Source organism: Zootoca vivipara, chromosome 3 (assembly GCF_963506605.1).
Source record: "Zootoca vivipara chromosome 3, rZooViv1.1, whole genome shotgun sequence".
NCBI lineage: Eukaryota > Metazoa > Chordata > Lepidosauria > Squamata > Lacertidae > Zootoca > Zootoca vivipara.
In genome coordinates this window covers 48,677,902-48,683,901 of record NC_083278.1, presented here as the reverse complement: position 1 = coordinate 48,683,901, position 6,000 = coordinate 48,677,902, and the positions used below count along the sequence as shown (strand labels likewise).

The 6,000-nt window shown below is 42.1% G+C and overlaps 1 protein-coding gene across 1 annotated transcript in view; it reads right to left on the bottom strand.

Annotated features, from left to right (window-relative positions):
• Positions 1-719: 719 nt before the first annotated feature.
• Positions 720-6,000, bottom strand: part of FOXO3 (forkhead box O3) — a 119,362-nt gene continuing 114,081 nt past the window's right edge. Inside the window, exon 3 of the mRNA XM_035109282.2 lies at positions 720-3,350. The gene's annotated coding sequence lies outside the window, so the exon portion shown is untranslated. The remainder of the gene's footprint in view (positions 3,351-6,000) is intronic.

Below are 6,000 nucleotides of genomic sequence, written 5' to 3'. Positions count from 1 at the left end.
GTCAATAGAAACAAGTTGCCTGTAGCTTCAGTAACCTAGTCTAACTAGCTTGCATTTAGGCTCTTTGTTTACTCAGAAGTCTCCCTTGGTTCAATGATGCACGCTCTTTACACATACTTTGGAATGACACAATTGTCTCCCAGCAATACTCCCAATAAAGTCTAAAAGTTGAGGAACATAGGCAGCTGCCTTTGCAGAGTCAGGCCATTGGTTCATCTAGTTCAGTAGTGTTTAGACAGAGTCTTTTCCAACCCTATCAGGAAATGCCAGGAATCTGGGACATTCTGCATGTGAAGCACATGCTGAACCACCGATCTACGTATGGTCCAGGTGCTTGGGCCTCCTTGGAAGCCTGTCACTTGGGCATTATATAAGCACATATGGGAGTTTAACAATGAGGATGGAAAGCTTATTGAAACCATTGAGCTGTGTCATCTCCAATAAGTGTACTTAGGATTGTGGCCATGTAGTTTGATTCTATGCATGTTTACTCAAGTCCCCTTACAAGTCCCCAATGATGGCAGGTGCTTAACTCTCATCCACTGAAACAGGCTTAGTTGTGGACAGATTGCACACACAGCTTCTACTCTTTGTGTAAATTAATCACCTTACTAATATTAGAGCTTGCAAAATAAAGAATATACCTGTTTCTCTAATGAACTCCCTGAAATATTAAAGGAAATTCAACAGAAGTCAAATGAGGAAACCATAAAGCTTGCTGTGTACCAGGTTGTTTTTTTATACAGACTTCCTGTTGAGAAGAAAGACAGAAACTTACAAATAAAATAAACTGTTAGTCACCAAACACATTGCTATACTTTGGGGGGGGGAGGAAACACCACAAAACAAAACAACAAAACACCCCCAAATGTCATTGTCAGCTGAATTCACATTTAATGATGTACCAGATACTCCTATGCAGTGAAGGCTTGTGAGCAAATTCTTAACTAGCTTTGGTAATAGGTACCTGCAACTGAGTCTCTCTAAAGAAAATGACACCTTCCTTAAGCCCCTGGAACAGATGACAATTTTACAGTGTTTTCCTCTCGGGGAAGCCCTTTCCAATGTGGAGAAAAAACGCACACATTGGTTATTTCTGATTAAAGAAATATGATAAACTGGACCCTGCCATTGATAAATATACCACCTTAATTCTTAAAAAAATAGCCTGTATTTTTTTTATTTATTTTGCATTTTTTGGAAAATGATAAAAATCTTTTAACTATGTGGAAAGTTTATATTCTATGAGCTACTTAGAACCACGACAGCACAGAGTTTTCATAATTCATTTTATGAACTGCATGATGGAGTTCACATGTTCATCTAGAGAATAGCGCAGCACAGTCATGAGGAGGAGGCTACAGTACGAAACAAAACTTCCATCATATAAGGAGCTGTAATTTCACCAATATTACTTCAAAGGGCTGGAAAAGAAGGAGCAATATGGGGCCCACAGATGTCTGTGTGCGTGTGTATAAGTGTGTGGGTGCTTGTGGGTGCCTACAAGTGTGGCAGCTGAAGGGAGTCACACCACAAAGTACATGGTTCATGTGCCAGTGGAAACTCATGCACTGAAACTTTGGGTTAAAATGCTAGCCTGTTCTCCTAACATTCATGCATAATGATCCATTTCTGTACATAATAAAATATATTTATATATTTATATGCATTATGTCTTTTTTTATGCCAAGAAAAGTTCTTCATATACCACTTTGGAGAAATCCTGTATATGTTGTCCTACCCAAAGTGTCTTCACACCACTTCCTGCCCCGCCCCACCAAATTTTTTTGAATCGTACCATTGGGTTTCCCTCTTTGCCCTTATCTTCCCCAAAAGGTATCAATAAAAAGTAATCAAACAGAGAGGACCTGCACAGCACCATACCTTTCAGTCATTATTACCATATAAATTTACAAAAGAAACCCATATAAGCAAAATATATAAAAACTACTTTGTTTTTCCGTGGAATTTATCCAATTACAGTCTACGCTCCTATGAAAAGCTATCTGTATGTATTCCCCCACCCTGTCTCTCCTTCCTGCCTTTCCCTCTGCTTCTCTTCCTAGTCTCGATGACACTTCAGAAGGAAAGAATAATCAAGGAGAGGATGTAAAAATATTTACCAAAGTAATAAATCACCCAAGTCCTGGATGATGCATATACATAAAACTCTTGTTTTCATGCAATATAGTCTTTTTTATTTTAAGCCTTTGTTGTTGTTGTTGTTGTTGTTGTTGTTGTTGTTGTTGTTGTTATTACTATTATTAATAAATTTAATCTGAAATTAAGCTGCTGCCTTCTAGGCTGTTAAGGACTAATTGTCTGGCAAGATGGCAACCAGGGCGGACCACTTACTCATTTTCAAGATCAGCCAGTTGCTAAATTGCCTGGGCAGGCCAAAATCACAATCACAATCACTGCAGCTGTTTTGGCAGAACTGCTAGGATTACACACTAGGCCCGAGTCGATCTGACTAATAGCAAGCCAGTTACTGACTCATAAAACACTATGACTTTACCCTTCCCCCACCGCCTCATAGCTTTCGAACACTGGTAAGGATGCAGCATTGGTGCTGGCTAATTTTGTGAGGTAAAATGCACCCTCTTGGTATTGAAAGGAAAGAAAAGAGTACCCTTAAATTTAAGCAAAGACTTGCGTGGGCAGGGGGAGGGTTCTGAATCAGAATCAACCAACTAAAAAATAAAATAAAAGCCCAAACCATATAACAAGCAAACATTAAAACCCCTCATAAACCACCTTTCGAATTCAAATAGTTGGTAGGTGCTATAAAGACTGAAATATTCAAGTGCTGTTGGTATTTTCAAGCCAAAATCCATTCAGCTTTTCAGTGTGCATATATTAGTCTGCATTTCATATTCATGAGGAATCGGCATGTGAAAAGGAACAATTTAAAGCATTTCACAGGGTTGGGGGGGGGGAGAATACTCACACCTTAAGAGGGGTAGGGGAAACCCTGAAAAATAAAAGCCAACCGAAAGTATCCTGCAACCCATAAACATATTGGAACCCCATATACTGATTGACAAATAAACTATTGTAAAGGCTACACAGTGTGTTCTGAAACAGAGTGGTGGCTGAACCAACATATCCTCAAGTTGGTGGTGGGCCATCCCATTAAAGGAAGATTTTGCATACTTCAGAATGAGTTCAATTCCAGACATGGCGGTTCATCACTCTGGTTCTGGGGCTCTTTAACAGTCTCTGTTTTGTTAGGAAAATAATGCAGGGTTCACAAAGGTTATAAGCTGTAAACGGTATCCCTGTCCTTGCTGACAGTTGATTTGGCAAAGTTTTTTTTCCCCCTCTAGCTCTCGTGTCAGATGAAGAGCCTGGAAAAAAAAGCAAGACAAAACAGCATCAATGAATGTCCACAAACTTTCAAAAGAGGCAGATAACTGGAAACATTGGCATTTTAGACAGTTTAGCATTGTCCTGTGGAGATCTGTATTTGTTATGCTACATATACCTTTACCTGAAAGGCGTGTCACTAGAGAATGGCATTTTATCCAAGTCCAGCCCCAGTCCACTCCATTACAATTCCACCTTAAAGGAAATCCAAAATGTTGGGTTGTAGGAACACAGAAAACGACCTTATGCCAGCTCAGACCACAGGTCTATCTAGCTCAGTGTTGCCTGTGCTGACTGGCAACAGATCTCCAGGGTTCCTTTCAGTATTTCCCAGTTCTGGAGATGCTGCGGATAAATAATCATGCAAAGCAGTTATGCTAATACCAGGCACCCCCAAACTGCGGCCCTCCAGATGTTTTGGCCTACATCTCCCATGATCCCTAGCTAACAGGACCAGTGGTCGGGGAAGATGGGAATTGTAGTCCAAGACATCTGGGGGGGGCGAAGTTTGGGGATGCCTGTGCTATACTATCACTGTTGATGGCAAAAACACATGCAGAGCACTAGACAGGTGAGATATCATCAATGTCACTCCTTTTCTATGTTATCTTTCTGGAGTGCATACACAGAGTAGCTTTGGGCGTTACGTAAATTAATGTAATCATGCTTTTTCACACAGTTCCAATGTCTAGAGAGAAAGCACTGCTCCCACACCTACCATGGAAGTTCAGGGGAGTTTGGAGAATGACAAAAATATTGTGTGTTTTACGGCAATCAAAACCAGCTTATCCTTAATCTTGACTCTGTCAAGCATTTTATGAACAAGCAATTGGATAGATCAACACATTTACTTTTTTTCATTTGTTGTAAAGTCAACATTAGGATCACAGGCATCACAGTGTTTGGCTGGCTAGCAGGCATCTCGCCTAATAAATCTGTCTTGATGGTCGGTATACGGATATTTGCTGACACTCAGCCAGCCTTTGAATCTCGTAATGCAACCTGAGCAACGGAGTATGTGAACACAACTGCTAATTCTTCTAGGGCTCATGCACACGTGTGGCTTAGTCCAGGGCAGCAGATCAGTCACGTAGTCTCCAGTTATTTGGGGAATCTTTGATGCTTAATCCCTTGCAACTCCTACCTCGTTAAGGAGGTATAAATAAATCCTTGGTACCCGATTTACAAAATTCCACTGATATGATTTGGTTGCCTGGCCTCTATTTGAAGTTCTCTTGGATCAGAACAAGACAGAACAAAAGCTGACTGTTTTGATACCATCCTGTGTGCTGCCTAACAAGAACAATGAGGGATGCTAAGAAGAAACAACCAGTCCACAAAGTGTGGATTTAAGATGCAAGTACAGTGAAAGGGAACACAGGGCACCTGCAATGTTACCAAGTTCTGTGGAAGAAGAAATTTCAGCACGTGCAACATTTCTCATTTCATCAGCGTACGGAATACCTGTCTACTTTCTCATTCTGGTTTTGCCCACACACACCCCCCAGCTAGAAATGCTTAGTACAGGGGTGGATAACCTCAGGCCTTGGGGGCCCTGGCCACTGCAGCACTCTCTGTCTGCAGCTGGGAACTCCCCCCAGCACCCTCACTAGTCCTGCTCTGCACCCCTAAGAGTGCTTTTGCCTGAATGGAATGTGTCCTGAAATGTGACAATGCCTCTGCTTGCCCAACTAGAGAGCAGTGTGTGTGTGGTGGAAGGGTATAGAAACCTCTGGCTTTTGCGTGGTTGCAGTGTAGCCTACTGTAAAGAGGTATGAATTGCAACTATTGCTTCTTCACTCATTTTTGTCTCTGACCCATCTCATCCACAGGCAGGCAGCTCCTGGAAAATTGCCCGCAAGGAGGTGCAGCCTTCCAGCTGAAATAGGTTCCCCACCTTGTTTAGAAAAGGCATGGCCTGTTCCAGTGGATGGAACTACAGTGAGAACAAAGGGTCAAATCTTGTTAACATATGGAAGAACTCACCCTGTTACTTGGTTAACTGAACTGGACTGCTTCATTGACTCTGGCTCCCTGAAATGCCTGGGGTAATGGCTAGAAAACTAGGAAATTTGTTTTGGGGTGGCAAGAAGTCTGAATGTCTCTTTCTTTACCCACTAGGCACAGAGTGTGGCAAGTGTTGGCTTCCCTCCTTCATAGGCTAAGGGGGAGAAGCAATGTCCTACTTGCCCGGGTAGGTGTGGCTAACTCAACCACCACCATTTCCTTGTTCCCAAGAAGTTTCTTTAGTGAAGGATATGGCAGCTGTCAGCCAGCCAACAAACACAACTTCTACCGATGCACCTGCTAGTGGGCCAGCTAAGTAGTACACATCTCTCTTTCCCAAAGACAAAGTGGGGAAACAGGAAGGAAAGAAGCTGTCGTTTGTCATACCACACACCATAAGGCAAAGAAAGAGATGCAGGGCCTTCTCTTTTCCTGTTCCAAACCAATCCCCCAGTTTTCAGCTCATTGCTGAAAACTGGCAAAATGCTCTCTCACAATTTAATCCCTGTGAATGAGGTGTGTGTTTTTTCTTTCCCAACTGCCCCAGCATGAACAGAAACTGGTTTTCTCTTCACTTGATATTGCACTTGTGTGGATAGGGGCACCGCAAATAAAACACCGCAG